Source organism: Grus americana, chromosome 3, assembly GCF_028858705.1.
Source record: "Grus americana isolate bGruAme1 chromosome 3, bGruAme1.mat, whole genome shotgun sequence".
Classification (NCBI taxonomy): domain Eukaryota; kingdom Metazoa; phylum Chordata; class Aves; order Gruiformes; family Gruidae; genus Grus; species Grus americana.
Genome location: NC_072854.1, coordinates 65,692,017 through 65,712,122, shown reverse-complemented (window position 1 = coordinate 65,712,122; position 20,106 = coordinate 65,692,017). Strand labels below are relative to the sequence as shown.

The 20,106-nt window shown below is 39.3% G+C and overlaps 1 long non-coding RNA gene across 1 annotated transcript; it reads right to left on the bottom strand.

The window, feature by feature from the left end:
- Window positions 1–2,710: 2,710 nt before the first annotated feature.
- Window positions 2,711–18,466, bottom strand: LOC129204107 (uncharacterized). Its single transcript, XR_008576281.1, has 3 exons — window positions 18,379–18,466; window positions 17,279–17,321; window positions 2,711–2,801 (listed from the first exon to the last, which is right to left on the bottom strand). It is a non-coding gene; the product is annotated as an uncharacterized LOC129204107 (long non-coding RNA).
- Between the last annotated feature and the right edge of the window lie 1,640 nt (window positions 18,467–20,106).

Below are 20,106 nucleotides of genomic sequence, written 5' to 3'. Positions count from 1 at the left end.
GGGATTTTCCTTTACAAAGATAGACCACAGCTGCAGGTATAGCATCACAGCACCAGAGAATTGAGATGGTAATAATTTAAGCACTAACACACATCATCCAAAGATGGGCAAACAAGGGTTTCTCTGATTGCTTTCTCTTGTGTATGAGACACTGGTATAACCTCATGGCCTGGGCAAAAGATTGGACTCCACTCAAAGAAAGGTAAGAGGTGAAGGTAAGAGGTGAAATACGTACATTGCTCCAACCACAAGGAGTACAGGCTACTTAGATGACCCACTCTCAAAGACTACGATTTCCCCAGAGCTCCCACTCACAGTCCTGAAGGCTTTCGGCACTTGGCATTGCTCCCAGGGAGTTAGTTCCACAACAAATTGTCTTTGCACAGGTTACTTCTGTCACTGTATCTTCTAGCTCTTCATTGTGTGACTTCGCTACTTTAATGCTATTTTAAATTAGCATTTTACAGCCTGTGTATTCCTCTCAGCAGATAAGCCCATCTGCCTCACACCTTCCAACCCTGGCCTCCTGTTCTCCAGGACTCCCTCCACCACTCGTTTTCCTTTCTGTCCTGTTTTCCAGTCTCAGTCTCCCAATGTCAAAATTTGTCCAGCAAATGCCAGCTGGTGCCAGGTGTTCTCCAAGCTTCACCGCCTTTTTTCTCTCCCCTTATCTAGCAATGTTGTCTCCAAATTTAATACTTACCATAGTCATTTTCATTCTCCTGCTAAGTCCCACCCTCTCCCCTGTCCCATCTCACTGCTCTGGTTTTGAAGCATTCAATTCCTACTATAAAAACAATGCATGTATTAATTACAGCTTAGTCTTAAATATATATTACATCTTCAAAAGTTGAATCAGATTTTTTTCCCAGTTAAAAAATATACACTGTAAAAGACTGTCAAAACCTCTCAAATATCTTGGCTAATAATTTCATTTAATCTTTTGGGAGAAATTAGCTGTTAACTAGCTCTGTGTGTCTGTTTCTATCCTCCTATACACTGTAGATGCTTATATCATGTTCATCAGTGTGCTTGCATCAACTCATTGCTATGCGACTTCGTAATTATAGGTGGCATAGATATCACCATCTTCCCACTATAAGACATTTTCTTCAATTGCTTAAAACTTTGTTATATTTTAGCAATTGCAGGTGCTTTCAAGAGGCTACTTTTTTTTCTCAGATTATTATTTCAGCTACTTTCTAGAACTATGTGTGCACACACATAAGCTCTAACAAATATGGGCTTTGAAGCAGGGAAGTGAAAATCCATAGGGAGCGATCTTTCTATCGGTTATGTATCATTTTCCACATTTTTACTGTTTTTCTCAAATCCACCAAATAATGTACTTAAATCTTAGCTAACTCAGATAGTCAACAGAGATTGCTTCAATTCTGGCAGATAAATTATTTGACAATTCCACCCAAACTATGTACCTTGCAATCTAGAGTGTAGGAGGGAAGCAGGGCTTCCCTTCCAATTCTGGCTGCCCAAAAGCTCAAGAGCTGCCATTTCCTTGAACAGAAGGATTGAGAAAATGTCTCTCTTCTGCTGGTAGCACAACACTGTACCTGCCACTCCTGGGCAGTGGGAAGAAAATGGAAAGTTCTCTCCTATAATTTAGAAAAAAAGAAATCTGAGTAAGGCAGAAAGACATGTGAACTGAGAGAAGTAAATGAGGATGATTATGGAAAACTTGAGGCAAAAAAAAAAAGATTGGGGGATAAGAAGAAGGACTGGGATCCCTCGTAGCAGACTGAGATGACTGAGACAGAAAGGTGAAGGATGCAGGAAGGAGGGTTGTCACTGAAATTAGCTCTGAACCTTGATAAGTCATTCCTGTACCATGCACACCTTGGTCTGTGCAGAGCAGACATCAGTTACTGAAGGAAGACTAAAGAGCAGGATGGAGAGTTCACAACTCAGGAACTGTAGCTCTTTAAGGCTGTGTATTTCCACACATATTTCATATTAAATGATTTGTCTAGTTAGATCTGTTTCCCCTTTCCATCTTATGCCTTTCATCGCACCAGTTCCTAACCCTTGGCCTGCCAGTGCAGCCATTTTTCCCCTCGCAGTTCCTCATCCATCATTTTCAGAGACTGAACTTAGCAGAAGAACTAGGGAGGCTAGAGCCCTTCTATTACCACCTGATACAAAACATGTCTACATGATGAGGAAAAAGTTGCATTGCCTTTCTCTACCCACTTCTTGAAGATACACCCAGAATCACTGCTTATCCTCATGTTTCCTAAAACATTTAAAATAGATTTGACATCATCTTTGCATGGTATATGCAGATTATATATACTGAATGGATAGCTATTCAATATTCATGTCTACATTCAATATTCATATCCTCTATATTCAATAGTCATACCTTCTTCTGCTGATGTATGACGCTGGATGTCATGGTGGTGCACTCTGAAGTATACTGAAACCCAGTTCTGAGTATCGATCCCTCAATTTCCCTGAGCTGTGAATTTCAGAATGGCCTAGGATTAAAATGCTTTTTCTCCATTAAGAAGCTCAAAGTCTTTACCCTATAGCTCTTACATCCCAGAGAAGTGTATTCTGAGAAAGAATGCACAGGTTTTAGTCTGAAATTCTCATCACTGAGACCGTCAGAATTACGTTCAAAATGTGTTGTTTTATTTCCATTAAGAGAGGCTTTGATAGCTCAGGAACGGGTCTTCCTTCAGCCCCACTCCCAGAACCATGGCTTTCCCTTTGCCCCACGCCAAGTGGCAGCTGTCTCCACCGCCGCACAGCTCCGGGTCCTCCCCAGGACACGGCCCGTCCTGGGGAAAAAATAGCATGGGATTACGTAACGAAAGATAGACTCGTAATGTGCATGCACAAGAGGGCAAAATTAAGGTCATGCAGGCAGCTCTGTAATGATTTCTGATTGCTTAATTTCTCCTCAGCACCTATCCTGCTCCCCATCAAAAGGCCTTATTCCCCCTCCCAGCCTCCACTGTTCTGTTTCCTCAGCTTCCTCTTTCTTACCCATCCCTGCCCATTTACAGAATCATGTTTCTGTCTCTGTTTCTGTCTCTTGCCCCTGTTTTGATACTTTCTGTACATATGGCTCTCAGTCTCTGCTCCTATTTCTCGCTGCTGTTTGAACAAACAGTTCACTGCCTAAGGCTGCTGTCTCCTGACAAATACAACTCCCCCTTCTCCACCCCGTCCTCTTGTCTGACTCTACCTTCTCTCGAACTCTTATACAAAATACTTTCAGATGTACAGAAGACTTTCTGATTTAATTTCCTCTCCAGACACAGAGGGGAATTATTTGAAAAATCATGATTAGACATGATCTGAATCAACTGAGGCAACATAATGTACACATAGCACTAATAATACTGAACATTTATACAGCATCTTTAGCCATGAAAGTGCTTTACTAACACTAAGGGAGTGATTTTTCAGAGGTCCTGTGCACTCATTGCTCAGTGGCTTTAGCTTTTTTTGGTGATTGCTCAATGCTTCTGAAAATGAGAACCCATCTAATTAGTGTTTCAATATCGCCAGAAAAAAATATCTCTAGTTATCATTTTATATACAGAAAAACAGAACTATAAAGAGCACCACAGGTATGAAGCCAGAGTGTAGAACTGCCTTTTTATTTTATGTTTGGACAGCAAGACCCTGGGGCTGTATACAGAAAAGGGCTCAGCTCTCAAACTGGTACGTTAGGTGTCTAAGTCCATAAAGTTTGTTGAAATCGAAGTTTCTGGGGATGTTGTTACCTAGATTTCTTCCACTTTCATTTTTAAACAAAATCATAACTTGTTTTTGGTTTTCAGCCTTACACAGAGGAGAACTAAGACAAATATGAAACCCACTGTCTGCTTTTAGTCAATAATTCAATGGTTAGAGTGCTCATCTGGATTGTGAAAGATCTCGCTTATTTGAGTTTGACCCCTGAGGTTTGACACCTAGCAGAGAGTATAATGAAAGCATTAATATGACCATTTAGCCTCACAGGTAAAGAAGCCAGTTCCAAAAAGGGAGCCTAACTTGGGTCTTTTAACATCTTACAAGAAGACTCCTAACTGGGTAAGATTGTCTTGTATGTTGTTTTACATGAAAAAAAGGCTGTTCCAGCTTATTTTCCTTGTATCAAGAGACGTTTCACACACTCATTTACAGATGGAGGCTCCCTTTTCCCTTTGTGGTCTAGTAGAGGAATTCCTGCAATGCCCCAAGTTCTCCTCATTATTTCCCACTGACTGGCTTCAGCAGTGCTCACCTTATTTCATTGGCTTTCTGTATTCCCCTCTTAAATGCTGAGCTCTTCCTGTACACTGTGGAGAACCTGTAGAGCCATCCCATTTTAGGCACTCATCCTTGTAATGCCTACATCCCACATGGATTTAGCCCTTGGCATCTAAGCAACACTGTAAACAGAAAATATCAAGGACTCAAAGTTTCTAACTCCAAAATCCATTTAAATGAAGTTCAGTGACCACTTAACTCCAAAGTTCACTTAAGAGTTGGTGCAGTTCAGTCCATATAATCTAAATTTCATTTATCTGACATCCATTGTGTGAAAAAGCACCATATTCACTTTAGTATTTCAGAGGAAAGGGGTTTAAGATAGGTGAATCAAGGTTTTGTAAAGATTGCTAACAGCTGATAAAATATTTCAATCTGACCCTGTATAACAGCAGGTCTTCACTGCGATAGTTCAGAAGTCCTCTGTCAGGAAACCTTGAGTGAAGTTATCTAAATCAGTGTATTTCACATCATCAATTGTGTACATCAAAAACATTGGGAAGATGCATGGAAATCTTCCCGAGAATGCTCTGCTGTAGAAGGCTCGCTTTAGCAGGTTGTATATTGCAGACCCTTCTGCATGTGTCATCAATCATTTCACCAACACTAAATATTTTCTGTCCTTTTAGCCCATAGATAGCTAAAAACAAACCTGTATTCAGTGATTATTTGAGATACTAAAATTGGTAATGCTCTTCTAAAAAAATAAGATGGATAGATTGTCAATGGGCTTCACCTAACCTCAATGATCTAAAAAAAATTAAAAACTACCCTACTTTTGGGTGAGGACCTCTTTTGGTATAGCTATTTGTCAAAGATAATAGGGCTTCTGGTCTTGCAGGTAATATTTCCTTTAACATTTTCAAATAGTTAAACAGTTGTGGTTTCTGACATTTTGAGACCAATGTAAAGCCTCGTGTAGGATGAACATGTAGTGGTGCAGTGTATTCTTATCGGAAATGTTAGAACTAGTGTCTCCTTGACCCTATAATTTAAGCGTGCCTGCCCAGCTTTGTGAGCCAGCCCAATGGTCCTGCCTTTTCTTCCAAGGTACGTCAGCTTGAACTTGATCTATAGAACTGGTTTGGTATCTCTTAGGAACTGAATCCTTTCCTTGCTCCAAGTCTTTATAAGGGTATTCAGTAGATTAAAAAAAAAAAAATTTTTTTTTCTTTTTTCTCCCCAGTGTCTCATAGTTAACTACTTTGTTTTTCAGACTTGCAAAAGATCCTACACAACAGCAACTTCCTTTGCAATCCCAGTGACTCCTGCTCAGAGAAGCAGATCTCACTGGTGGGGCTCAAGCACCTTATAAGAAAGGAAGAAAAGTATCATAAAGCTCAAGTTGAAAGCTCTGCTGGACAGCTTGTCACAGGAAGAACAGAATATTGCCAGTTTTCAGAAATGAGCCTAGACAACAAAGAGACTATGCAGTGCAGTGGTTCTTTATTTTGCTGTATGGCACTAGGGGTCCTGTGAAAAAATTTGAAAAAGAAGGCAAAGCTGAGACAGCACGTATGCGTATTTGAAGGTTGCCCATTCATTTCTTGAATTTGGTCAAAAATTAACATCTTTGCATTGTTCTTTCTTATGTAGTGCTGTGTGTTTATGTGTGTACATGCATATACATACATATAAATATACACACATATTTAAGAATAATTTTCAAAAGTGAAAAATAGTTTTGAAGTACTTCATATATAATTTCCCATCTTTTGAAGATCTTATGGGAAACTTTCACTCCTGGCAAATCTTTGGAAGAAGCACTTTTTTATATCTAACTTAAAATTATTTTACAAGTACAAATAGAGCTAACACCAGAACTCAATCTACTCCAAATTCACCATTCCTAGAATTCCTACCTACCCTGGCATCTAAATAAATGATCTAACACTGAACTGTACTCATGAAAATTTTCAGAATGAATATATGGTACTCATACTGTAAATATAGTTTTCTTTATGTTCATGACAGTTTTATGGCTCCCCGTCTTATCTGAAATTGCCTCACCTCAGATTCATTGTGAAGCTGGTTTACTATAACATCATGGCAATTTTCACCAACCATTTCAGTTTATCAAGATACTTTTAAATCTCCAGGAAGTTGATTAAAACCCCATCACCCTTTTGCTTTCTGGAAGCAGACTGCACTTGCATCCCAACAATTTCCATGAGCAAAATATCCTTTTCAATGTAACAAAGTGTTGTGGTTTAACCCAGCAGGCAGCTAAACACCACGCAGCCATTCGCTCACTCCCCCCACAGTGGGATGGGGGAGAGAATCAGAAAGAAAAAGGTAAACGAAGGGAAAATAATAATAATAATGATCATGATGATAAAATAATATACAAAACAAGTGATGCACAATGCAATTGCTCACCACCCACTGACCGATGCCCAGTCAGTCCCCCAGCAGCAGCCACTGCCCCCCTGCCAGCTCCCCCCTGGTTTTTTGTTCAGCATGACATCATATGGTATGGAATATCCCTTTGGCCAGTTTGGGTCAGCTGTCCTGACTGGGTCCCTTCCCAGCTTCTTGTGCACCCCCAGCCTCCTTGCTGGCAGGGCAGTATGAGGAGCTGAAAAGTCCTTGACTTAGCGTAAGCACTGCTTAGCAACAACTAAAACACCAGTGTGTTATCAACATTATTCTCATTCTAAATCCAAAACACAGCACTATACCAGCTGTTGGAAAGAAAATTATCTCAACCTAAACCAGGACACAAAGCTTTGAGTTAAAATAGACACAACATTACATTCCCCAGCGTAACTGTTTCAAGCCTCATGTTTGGGTCCATAGCTTGTTCTGGTTATAACAAGTCCTGTGGCCTTTAATGGAAAGCATGGCTGATAAAGAAATTAATCTGAGATTATGGTGCAAAACAAAAAGTGTGTTACAAGATCTCAGGTTAAGGAACTTAATGATGGTATTGATGATTTCAGGTGAAGCAGAGGCTTTATGTTTGTAAAACACTGGGATGAGCTGATTTGCCAAATTTGAAAGATTTTTCTTGTGTCCTTTCTTCTCCTTAACAATTCACTGAAGTATGTGTAGAGGACATTGGGCAAAAGCCTGAGGTTGTGTGTGTCTGTGTGTATGTGTATAAAGTACATATATGTATGTACATATATGCATCTATGTATATATAAGTATATACGTATGTGTGTGTATACACATATATACTCTGTGGACTTTCAATGATATAGAAATTTCCAAAGTGACATGTAGTCTCATATATTATATATAGTCTCTAATATATTATATATATAATGTCTATAGCATATCTTATTTAATATTAAATACATGTGCAATATACATGTATAATATGTATACTACATATAAATATAAGAGTGCATATTTTTCTTGCTTTTGGGTAGAAAATCAATTATTTCCTTGAAAAACCTGACATTTCCAATAACATCCTGTGTAACAACTACTGTCTTAAAAATACATTATTTCTATCATAAACTATCACATGTAATATATAATGGGGGGAAATCCCCAACAAAACCACTGTTGCCATAATTCACAACCAGTTTGTTAGAGGCTTAACTGCTTTCAGCTTTGCCTTGGGCCATTAACTAACAAACCAACCATTAACTGCTAGTAATGACCATTTTTTCCCAGAGATTATTGCTTAATTGAACTCTTGTGCTGTATTGGTTATTTTTATGCCATCTCACAATGACTATGCATTACTGCATTTTCCTAGTATACCAACCACCTACTGAAATAAACAAGATAAGTGTTGGAGAATTGGATCTTTCACTGTATATACTATTTAAAATACATTACTTTAATGAACAGCTTTGATGTAGCAGACGTGCTTTTTCATTTTTCCTGTTCTCCAGAGCATATGCATCAAGTAACTTAGATGCAGAATTAATGCATGCTGCTGTTCAGTAATGTATACAATGTCAAGGCACTGTATTAGTAAGCTGTGTTATATATTCATTTGGGTAAGACACATTTGATTATTAGCATTCTGTTCTTCAGCAACAAGCCACATGTGCTGTCTGTTGCCATGGCAATAAATTAGGAAGGATAACCTGACTACTTATCAATTTTTATTAGTGCAATCATCCTACCTGCTTAACCCCTCCGTAACAGTAGCATATTTAAACACCAGTGATAAAATCAATGCAACTCTGGGGGTGTGAGTTAAGCTAATAGGGTGGGGAGGAAGCCAAGGTACTGTGGAATTGGGGGAGAGAAATACTGACTTGCAACATGATGCTGATGTGATTCATTAATATTACAGGATCAAAAATGTTAATGTTTCTGAGAATCTTAGCACAGTGGGAAGAGATTAAAATAAATGCAAAAACTTAAGATGGATAAAATGAAAAGTGTTTCCCTCCTGCTGTGTTTAAAGCAGTATGTGTAAATGCATATGTTAAACTGTAAACCTGAATAAATGGAATCAAAACATGTACTTGCTAAATGTTAAGGAACATCATATACTACTAAATATATCCTTTAAAGTAGAAGGGAACGAAGTCATTAGAACATCAGCATGATTTTCTTTAAGATATTAAAATTATATTATTATTGGTCTGTGACCTTTAAGACTACTCCTAACACCCTTTCAATTATTACCCATAGAAAAATCAATTATTGTGTAGTACTCAGGAGTAAGAATAAGCTTCCCATTCATTCCAAGATGTTCCTGGATCAAAATGAAAGTTACAACAGATTTATTCTGAAGTATCTCATTTTGATCTAAAGATCTAAATGTTCCTGCAGAGCTAAGTATCCTTAATCCGTGTGTGATTGTTGTAAGGCTGATTATTTAAGTCTCGATATCAGCATTAATGTTATTGCTGAGTTTACATACACAAAAAAAAGGTCTTGCAAATCTTGTTTGTTTTAATGAAGCACTGGATCTCACCGGTGTTAAAGCAGGGCGTGAACGCACAGCACGGCAGCGAAGGCTGGACAGGGACCTCCTTGGACCTGCTGTGTGGATCCCCTTGCCAGGAGAAGACATGCCCCGCTCTGCTTTTGGATTCCAGGGTGACCCCACCCATCGCCTCAGTCTTACTATCATCTCTTTGCTGTCCACAGGATTTGAGTTGTCAAATTAAACTGTACATCTGTGGGCAAGGCATTACTAGGTTAGCAAAAGGCTGTCAATTCAAAACTTTTCCAAAGCCTTAGGAAAAAAGGAAACATTAAACACAAATAACTCCTTACTTCAGCTGGGAAGTATTAGCACATTTTCCATCACCTAAATCCTTCACTTAAAAGGCTGCCAACTCTCATCTTTTTAGGAGCCATGGGGGAATATGACAAGAGTTTGATGGGAGCTAAACCTTGTCTTCTGGACAGAGGAGCATCTCTGGCATGCCAAGGGAAAAGCCCGGTCTCCTGGGATTGAGAGCTTGCTCCAAGGGAGAGGCAGATCTCTTCCATCACCCATTCACTGGCACCTGCCACGCTCAGTAGGGAAAATGAGGGGCCGGCATGGGCAGGCTGCCCTTTCTTTCCCACCAGGATCTTCCTTCACCTACCTCTGAGAAAGAAAAACACCCGCAGGAGTGGCAAAGCTGCTGGTGGGACAGACGGGATGTGCAAATGCCGCTCACAGGAAGGGCCTGGGACAGGGGCTGAGGGGGAGCCAGGACAGGGAGCAAGGGAGACCTCAGGAATTTGGGGCAAGAATCACTGCTGGGAGACGAGTGAGCAGATGTGGCATTTGAAGCATCCTGAGCTGTGACGAAATAGGATATCTGGAATACCTTTTTTTTATTACTCATCCCTACATGAATTGCCAAAGTAAGTTTAAATAAACCACAGTTAATATCAGTGTGCATTTCTAAAGCATCTGAAATCTTTTAATCTGGGAGCAAGTTGGACAATCTGCGGTTTAAGTTTCTTCCTAAAATAAGGCACAGTCTTCTAGATCATGTAGGTACTTAAAAATACTGAGTTATATAAGCATAGAGTCTGTGCACTTTTAGTGATAACAAAACTCTCAAGGCATCTTTGACAGGTAGTGTCAGGGTCAGAATATTTTCCCCCACAGTGTTTTAAACGTTAAAAGAAGTCTGTGCCTTGTGAAGTAATTTGTTTTAGAAGGAATAGTTCAAATTCACTTTACAATCTACTGCGAGCTTCTAATCAGATATGCCAAATGTTTTTCTCCACAATGACAAACCATCAACCAGACAGCAGGTCAGGGCCAGCTGGTAGTTCAGAAGTCTTGATTCATAAAAGAGTGGTGCAACCACTGGCCACAAGCTCTGTGCATGTGCACGCGTGTGTGTGTGCATTCAGTAAGAACAGCAGGATTTGGTAAAACTGGGAGTGTTCTCACTGTGCCTTCTGTTCGTTGCAAGACTTTCAGCTTTCTGAAGGAAAATACTTTGTTCAAACCTCAGATTGTTACTATGCTTTCCACACCTGAGAAGATGTTAAGATGATCCATTTCATTCCATAGTTGAAAATGTATTTTCAGTGGAGCCTGACAATGGTGCCCAATGCCAAAGTTCAAACTGAATTGATGGATTACTTACTCTGCTCCACTCCAGCCGTGATGTGTAAAGGAAACATGACATTGCTATAAATGCCTGTCCGTTGCCCGATTTCCAAACAGGGCTGCTGTTTGTGCAGACCTTTCTGGAATGAATCCTGTGCGCAAACAGACCTTCCCCATTTGGAAGCTGAAAAAATCCCAATGTTGTTATGTCCCAAAAAGCTCAACCTTCCCTGTCAGCACCTCACTAGAAAGAGGAGTTATAAAACTCCTGTATCCACCCCGACTGTTTCCAATAAACTGTAACAGTAGTGTGCCTCTAACTAATATACCCAGGAGCATTTATAAATGTTGAGGTTTGAACATAAAGCTATTGTCAATAGCAGGTATCACTTTAACAACTGGAATTTTCACAATCTACATGTTAATAGATACTGATTGGACTAAAATGGGATTGGAACAGCAACAGAAGTGTATTCAAGTCTTGGTATCGCACTGGAGTCCAATATCATGTTCCCATGGGTTTGGCACAGGCGGTGAGAAGGTGCACAAGTCTCCTCATAGCTCATCACAAGCTGAGATTCACATGCAAATCAAAGACATTACAAAAATAGATACCAGGATACCATTAGGGGCTGTAGAAGAGTTCTGTCTTTGCGTTCAAGCAGGCAACAAATACTTTTTGCGTCAGAATCTCAGACAAAGGACACAATAGTGTTATCCTGAATATGACAGGTAAGGCTTAGTTTTGAAGACAAGTTCTTCAAAACTGAGAGGGGAAAGAACAATTTCTCTAAAAGCCGATTTTCTGTCATCTTAAACTGACATCTGGTGATTTAATTCATAAACCAAAATAACATTACCGTGGATAAAAGTGAAGTACAGAAGCTAATCACATAAAGGTAAGACTGTTAAATAAATAAATACGGGCCACACAGTGGTTCACCTATGCATGAATGCAGGAAGCAAAGCTTTCTTTTGCTTCCCAGTCCCAGATATTTTTTCAAGTGGGCAGACCTTTACAGGAACAAGTGGCTCTGTTTTCCATATGAGGACAAGACCATGCAAAATAGGGAACTTGTCTCTCTGCTTCGTTTCTGCAGCTGGAAGAACAATTCCTGTTGAAGGTATTGCACCTGCACTATAGCAGACAGTAAAAATAAATCAGGCAAGTGGCTGTGAGTGACATTCTGTTCCAGTCTCCTTTTGGGACCAAGAAGCATTCCTGGAAAGGTAATAAAAGGATAATTACTCTCTAAGTAAATAAACAATCTACTGTGAAAAGTGTCCATCGTGTTTCTTGTTTTTCATCTTCTGATTCCAGGATGATTCCACATTTGCTGAAGAGCTTAACTGAACACAATATATCCCTGGGACAGGGGCTGTACAAGGTGGGAGAGAGAGAGAGATTCTACAGAATAGGTATGTTTGCAGAGGAAGACTTCTACAGGATTGGTACCCGTCCTAGAAATATATATATAGATATATAAAAATATTTCTATGACATTTTTGAAGTAGTTTCTACAGGAAGCATTAAAAGTTCAGTCCTCAGTTCATTGTATACGACTCAGCCATAAGAGCCAGTTCAACATTCCCAGTGTCCGGGTTCCAGGAAAAAAGAAAGCTTAATAAGAAAAACAAAAACACATGAGACACTGAAAGTTACAACCGGTGAGCAAAAAACCAAATCCCTGCCCAATTAACACTGGCACAACTAAAATATCATAGATAGAGCTGTTTGTTTATTTGAACTTTGTTTCCTTTCTCTAACAAAAGCACACAATGTGGCGGGAGAAGTCAGAGACACAGAAATTCTCTGACAGGAGAAAGTTTTCAGTAATGACAGTTCAGACTTTTTTTTTAAATGACTAGCACACCAAGCAACATGTGTGCTTTCTAGCTGATCTAAAAGTCTTACTTCCCTCGCTCTGTGGCTTGCACTTTACCACAGCCACTATACAGCCTTTTACTGTTTTCACAAGTAAAAAGTTTGCTAATGACCAAGCCTGGGGGAAGGGCTATGGCCACAGCGTTCTCCAGAGGCACAAAAACACATGAGTTTGACAGATGGTTTTATTCATTCTTACTTCTCTGTTCGTACTGTTCAATTGTGATTCTTTTTTACTGTTCCTTTTGCGCTATTGTCAGCTCTCTTCTGGCTCCTTAAATAAATCCTCAGCTAAACCCCAAGTGTAAAGACCATACATTTTTTCCTCTGAACTGTAAGTATTTTAAGTATATTTGTGATGCTTTTACTTCTACAAGACCCTTTACTTTTCTGTCTTTAATTTATACAGTTTCTCCAGAGAAATCATCAGGTGCACAGGCAAGCAGCCAGATGTGGAACTTGTGATTTTGTATAAGTATTAGATATATTGTGATTGATTACTCAGACTAACAAATAGCGAGAGTTCAGAAGAAGTCAAGAGTGACATACCTACACAATGTGAGAGCAGAATACTTAGTCAAATATTTGACGTACAGTTTTGCTTAATTCTAACACAGTTTACAAAGTGGCTCCCCAAGCTCCAAGACAAAGGAAACTAGGTTTTCTTATGGATATCAGAGTCTAAGATGATATAACCTATTCTTGAAACTTTTCCAAGGTTGAGCATTCGCAAAGTATTTCTCCTGAGCATGGAGCCTTTGGTGTCTCATAAAGGCTGAATTCACAGTGCAGCTTTTCCCACAGTTGGAAGGGAATTGATACCCACCTTTTACCCTCCCACCTACTTTCACAAAATCCTACAGGAACTTAATAATCTGTGTAAACTTTACCCTTCAGTCAAATTTGGTTGGAATCAGGAAACTAATTCTACAGTTGTTCTGTAGGTGTGGGGGACAAATGGACAGACAGCTTTGATATGAGTATACAGTTACATGTAGCCACACACACAGTGTAACCATGTAAGCCTTGTTTTGCTATGAAATCAGAGTATAAAATAAATGGATATTTGGCCAACTAGGCTTAATAGTTTCTGTACCTGTCAACAAGTGTTTTTCCCTAAGATTGGACAGATTAGAAATACAAACTTTGCAGTGTGCAAGGTTAATAAATCTAGACTGTGAAGGGCAAAAGACAATCCAGGAAGGGAATAAATTCTAAGGTTCAAGTCTCCTTTGCTGACACAAGGGCCCCAGTAACATCTCATTTTTACTGAGGAAACTTCTTCAGTCTAGTTCACTCAGCTGTGCAAAGCTTTGGGAGTGTCAAGTCGGCCAAGATGTTACATCTCAAAACAGTACCTAACTGCTGAAGGTTTTATAATGCAAAAACAAAACCTGGAGATGGTTTCTGAAACAAATAACCCTGCATTCTCATTTCCAACAGCAGCAATATGAACATCACATTCACCATTTTCAGTATCCAAGGGACCTGGGAAATCACTGAATGCTGTATGAGAGGCGTTGCAAAGATGCCGGCTGGAGTAGCATGCTCCGATCTCAGAAGGAAGAGGAAGTAAGACTAACTCTATCAGAAGAAGATAGAACAAATAAGGAAAAAAAGCTTGAGCTCTTTAGCTTAATAGAGCAAATACTGAGCAGGGCCACAATGCATAACTGTATTGAGATGGACAGCTATTTAAGCTAAAGGACATCAACACAAGGACATTCATCTGTGAATAAAATTAAGCTTGCTGTTTTCCAGCTGTAAGAACACTGAGATTCTCAATGGTGTCCCTATATGGCCAGTGGTTTTCAAAAGGTCAGCTTTTACTTGGCAATCGATCTGTTTATGAGATTTTATGACATCCTTGCCTGGAAAGAGACTGAATTTGAAGATGCAGGTGGTGTTCACCAATCTTGCCTTCCCGTAAAATCTTATGGACTCTTGCATTACTGGTATCTAAATGCAGCAGGCCAAAGATGAAGTCCAAGGGACATTTTCAGAAAGAGAAATTGTCCGATTCTTGCAGCGTTGAGGTGAACAAAATATTATTTTCTACTTTAAGCTCCAAAGAGGAAGAAAAAAAGTCCTCTCCTTACTCTACCTGTAACTCTGTAACCCCATCCAACTCTTCAAACCAGTTCTCCATTCCACCATTATAATTTCCCTTCCATCTGGTTTGATCTTTTAGAAAACATCTGCAGCTGTGGTTGTTTTTAATTATTATTCCAAAGAATGCTGTTAACTACCAACAGCTCTGTCTGTGCTCACGTTTGTAATTTTACCAAGCAAGTTTGCTCCAGTTACTGTCCTAAAAGCCTCAATAAATTCATAATACATTCACTGTGAAAACTGAAATCCTACTGCTTGCAAAAGTGTTATGGTTTAGTGTTTGAGAGTCTGATCTTTGCAGAGCAGTACAAGGAACTTTGGGAAGTCAAGTCTATTTCCCAGCTCAAAGGCAGAATCAATTATACTCCAGTTTTGCTACGACTGATGAGCTTTACATCCTCAATTCCCAAATTTTGATCCTATTCAACAACTGAGTTAGCAAGCATCAAGTTGACATTAGTGTCTAAGAGTTAAACAAATATTTAAACAAATGATTTCATTTGTAAGCATTAAAGCTCTTCTGGTGATTGCTGAATCAATATTAAACAAGCTGGAAACATTTAAGTTCTACCCACCAGAGCTGCAAGTTAAAGCATTCTGTTATAGTAGACCAGTAGCCATATATCTAAATTTATCCATTGTAATTAATAATTTTAAGACATAGTTCATGATTTAGCTCAAGTATACATTTTTATTATCCTTCCAGATTCCTCGATAGCGCAGAGATACACAGTTGTCTATTTTTAAAGAAAAGGTTAAACTCTTGGCCTTTTAGCTGTGTGTATCCATGGCTGTTTGAAGAAGTGTGAACTAAATAGCCTGCTGAAATACTGCATTTCAAAGGACTAGGAATGGGCAGAAGTGGTAAGGGTCCTTATTATACATGAACTAGATGAGCACTCCAGCTGCATTCTGCTTTCAATTACTTTTGAATCATCCCTAATCCCTGGAAGTAAAATGTGATTTAAGGAGGAAAACACAGTTTGAATTCTGCGTTTAGGTAAGAAAGAGAATAGTCAACAGATAAAAAAACAATGTCAAAAAGGCATTTTTAGACTAAGTATTACTGTTAGACTGAAGCGGGAGTGTTCTTCATCTCACAGGCTAAGATTATAAGATGTCCGCCTGAGTTTTTTCTTAATAACAATGTTATGAACCCAGACTTTCTTAAAAATAGAAGTTTGTTCTTTTTTCAAGAAAACAATGAACTGTTTTGGAACAGATGTACAGAACTCAGCGAGATGACTCATCAGCTGTGCTCAGTTACAGTGGCTTTATCTGTAAACGCGTATAGACGAAAAGCCACTCAAGAGAGTTCGTAAAAGAACAGCCAATCTGCTGAGAGCTAATCACACTGGGCTATTCTTGGAGGAACACAGTGTTTGTACGTAATGCCAACAGTTATTGCCTCTGCTTGGAAAAATGAATAGATCTGCGCAGTTATTTAACGGTGCTCTCCGCGAAGGCTCTATTTAAAATATCGGAACCTGTAAATGTCTAACACTGACCTGATCCAGCAGCTGAGCACTCTGCAGTGTGAAGGCGTATCTGCTTAACTTAAGCTTGTTTTCTCCACAGGAGACATCCAGGGACTGGCATGCTAAGATGCATATTATAATATGTCATTTGCATAAGGTTGCTTTGAATTCAGGAAAATGGATTAAAATCTGCATTTTAAAGCCAACTATTTGCATGATATCTGCCTTATGAGGAAATGATAACTACCCCATCAACTACTGATGTCAATAAATGACACTAACCCTAAACATAAGGAATGGAGGGGTGAATCATACCCTTATAACCAAAATAAGCATTACAGTCTCATTCCCTCTGACGTACAAATTAAGAGCAATTTAGCATAGAAAGTTTTGTTTCATGAGTGAGCACTGGCAACATAAAAAAGGAAGAACAGAATGGGGCATCTTTACTAGCAAATCATAACTTTCTTTTCAAACCCAACAATTCCATTGTTAGCTAAAAGGTCTCTTTTGTGACAGTTATTGAAAGTTGGCACATCATCTTTAAAGTCCTTCAAAGTCAACTGCGGTACCTGTACATTATGTGCCTTTTTCAACAGATGTAAAAGAAATGATACAGATTTGAAGGAGGACATATGGTAAAGGACAGGCAAAGAAATTTGTATGATTTATTCATATAATTTTGAAGTAGCATATTTAAAATCTCATCCCATTAACATCCTTTGCCCACCTAATTACTATAAGTAATTGACAGCTCTCATTAGGTTGAGACAAAACTAAAGGGAATTAAGGTCTTGATCTTGCAATTGGATTTCCATGAGCCGATGCCTTCATTGTGTGGAGCCTCTTTGGCATATGTGGGCTCGGTCTGGATACAGGAGTCCATCTGTGCAAATGTGATTGCAAGATCAAGGCCTAAGTGATATCATGGGAATCAAGCATATTCTGTTATTTGGAAAAGATCTGCCCCAAAGTTACATAGCAAGTTACATGTTATCAATTGTCGTGGGATAGAGTAAATATACCGTAGTTTGTTACCTGAATTGGGAAAATACTGCAAATGACCCACTCTGATCCAAATCTGAAAGCAGAGGAAAAGATAATTTTGCAAACATGTTCTTTACATCTTTTATGCCATTAGTGGGCCTTTTTAAATTATTAGTGTTATTGAGAGATTTTAAATGCTATGTGGGGAGATAAATACCCAAATCCTGTTAACAATAAGAAGATTTGCTCATGGAACTCCCCCCCCCCCCATCTTTGCAAATTTACCCCTCAAGCTTTAATCAAGCATTTGGGGAATAATTATTTTTTTATTATTCATAGCCAGTTTTAAGGTCAAATGTAATGTATCATAGCTCTACAAAGTGAGTTCACTCCTAATTTATCCCTGTTCAGCTGAGCAGGTGGTGTGGGCCAAATTTACCCATGGACTAAGCATCTGTAAATCGCATTGGAGTGCTGTGACTAATTGGTGACTAAACAATAGTGCATGTTACACATGGCAATAAATTGGTGGGGAAGGTAAATGAAAGTGGTGTGCCAGAGAGAATATATAAGAACGTAGTACCAAGAAGGTATGCAAGGAGAAGCTATAAAATGATAAAAGTATATTTTCTCTGATTCCTGGCAGAGTAGGTGACCACACACACACCTGCAAGCGCTCCTGCCTTGCCGTGTTCTCTTTCAGAATTATCCCCTCCTTGTACTCGCTCACTTTCTTCCATATGTACAACTTACACACTAAATAGATGCAAAATCCACTTTGCTACACATTTTTTTCATACCTAACATACTTACTGATGGAGATACCAGTTTATTTAACCACAGATTCTAACATCTGGAATAATGAACTTTTGCTAGTTGGATCCAGGAGGCAGCTGAACTCATTGCGTTTCTGTGCCTCCTGCCCTTACCCCAGCAGACCTAGGTAAGGATGGTCTTCCCTGTCTCCTGCCCCCCCAGTTGCACCTCTTGCACCCTTCCACAAGACTTTTACTTCTCCTTCTGGTACTTCACACATAACATGAGCCTCCTCTTTTGCTCACAGTTTCATCTCGTGAGCCCTATCTGTTTGATAGCCGGCCAGAGATGCACAAGTACTGATTGGCAGGTGCCAATCATCATGATGCACATACCGACTGGCCAAGTGGTTCCTTTCCCCTGGAGCGTGTGGTGTTAGGTTCAGTTTGCATTTTCCTCTTATGGAGCTTTACTTCAGGCCCGTCTCCTCTACCCAGCTCTTGTAGCACAGACAGATGACACAACCTCACTGGTATTGTTTCCTTTCCAAAAAGATCAAAATGTTCCCTGAAACACTACAAAATTGCGGGCCGGGAATATTATCTCTGAAACGGCTTTAAAAAAAAAAAAGTAAAGGTCATATTTTACTGCTGTATAAGTTTCTTAGTCTTGTGTTTGAAAAGGAGAAAGGAACTCCCAGAAAATAAATAGAGTGTGGAATTTCTATTGTCTATTCTGTAAAGTCACTGTGGAGTGGGTGGCTGGCTAAAAAAAAAAAAAAAGGAAAAAAGCACTTTTCCAACACTGTATGTGTAGGGCATGAACAACAATAGCCTGAATCATAAATATCTTCTTTGCAGCTGGGAGTGGGAAAGAGAGCTTATTGGCTGAGAAGAATGGAGTTTATTATATTGCAAGAAATATGCAAGAAAATCAGATTCTGAAGCAAGACCAGGATATTCACTGCAAAAACTCTATGAATAACTGCTTTGGGGTTTGCTGGCAGAACTGAAAAATAAAATGCTTAACTCAAAAATAAAACATCTTGGTTTTCCTCATGAAAAGAGATGTTTCATTCTTGGTGAAATTAATGACCATTTCATATTAATTTTCTATAAATAAAGTACTAAAAATCAATCATAGCATTTAGCTTAGATGATGTTAGGTCCAGATAGCCCTCTCTTTTAATCTTGTCTATTAATTATGTTGTAGATAGCAATTGAGATAACTGTTATCTACACTGACATACATCAAAAAAACGCGGTAGGCAGATAGTAGTGCTACTGAATGTATACTAATAAAAATAATAAATATTTATATTACGAAACAGTTAGCTTGCTGTGGAAAAGATGGAAAAAAAAACCAAACCCCGTTTTAAATGCCAAAAGGAGGAAAAAAATCATAAGCTTTTCAAATCTTGGCTAGTAATTACCGCTTATTCCAAGACAAATTGGTAGCAGATTAAAGAAAAGGAGTCTCGATCCTTTACTGAATGGCATTCCTACTGTGAATTTGGCTGAGAGCGTTACCATTATTTCTTCTAAATCAGAAGCCAGAGGTGCAAAACAGGACTTCTGATCTACCTGCCCCCGTTTTAGTATTCAATTTAGCAGGTCAAACATAGCGGTCAGAACTGTAACAAAAATATTTTGGTCTGGTATCAGATTTTTTTCTCTTCTCTTATTTCCTTACTTATTCCTCTAAATTCTTGATAATACAGACAGTCCAGCGAACATGCTTGGAATATGATAGAAATCCATAGCAACATGAAAAGCCATAGCTTACAGAAGGCATGCACTCTTGGCTGAGCCCCCTCGACCTTCCCAAAGGGGAAAAAGATGCAGAAAAGTAAGCAAGTGGGAGGTGTTCTTCAATAAAGCCTTTTTATATCCTGCACCTCAAAGTAATTGCCTCGTCTCCCCCAATACTTAGGCTGTGCTTCCCCTCTCTTTCAGTGGAAGCACCTGGGCCAGCCTGGGATCAGTGGGGCTGCCGGGGAACCAGTGTGGGGCTGCCGGGGAACCAGTGTGGGGCTGCCAGGCTGCACGTGGGGGCAGGAGGGAAAAGCCTGCTCTCGTGTGTTGGCGGGAATCAGCGTGGGATGCAGGGATGCAATGTGTAGC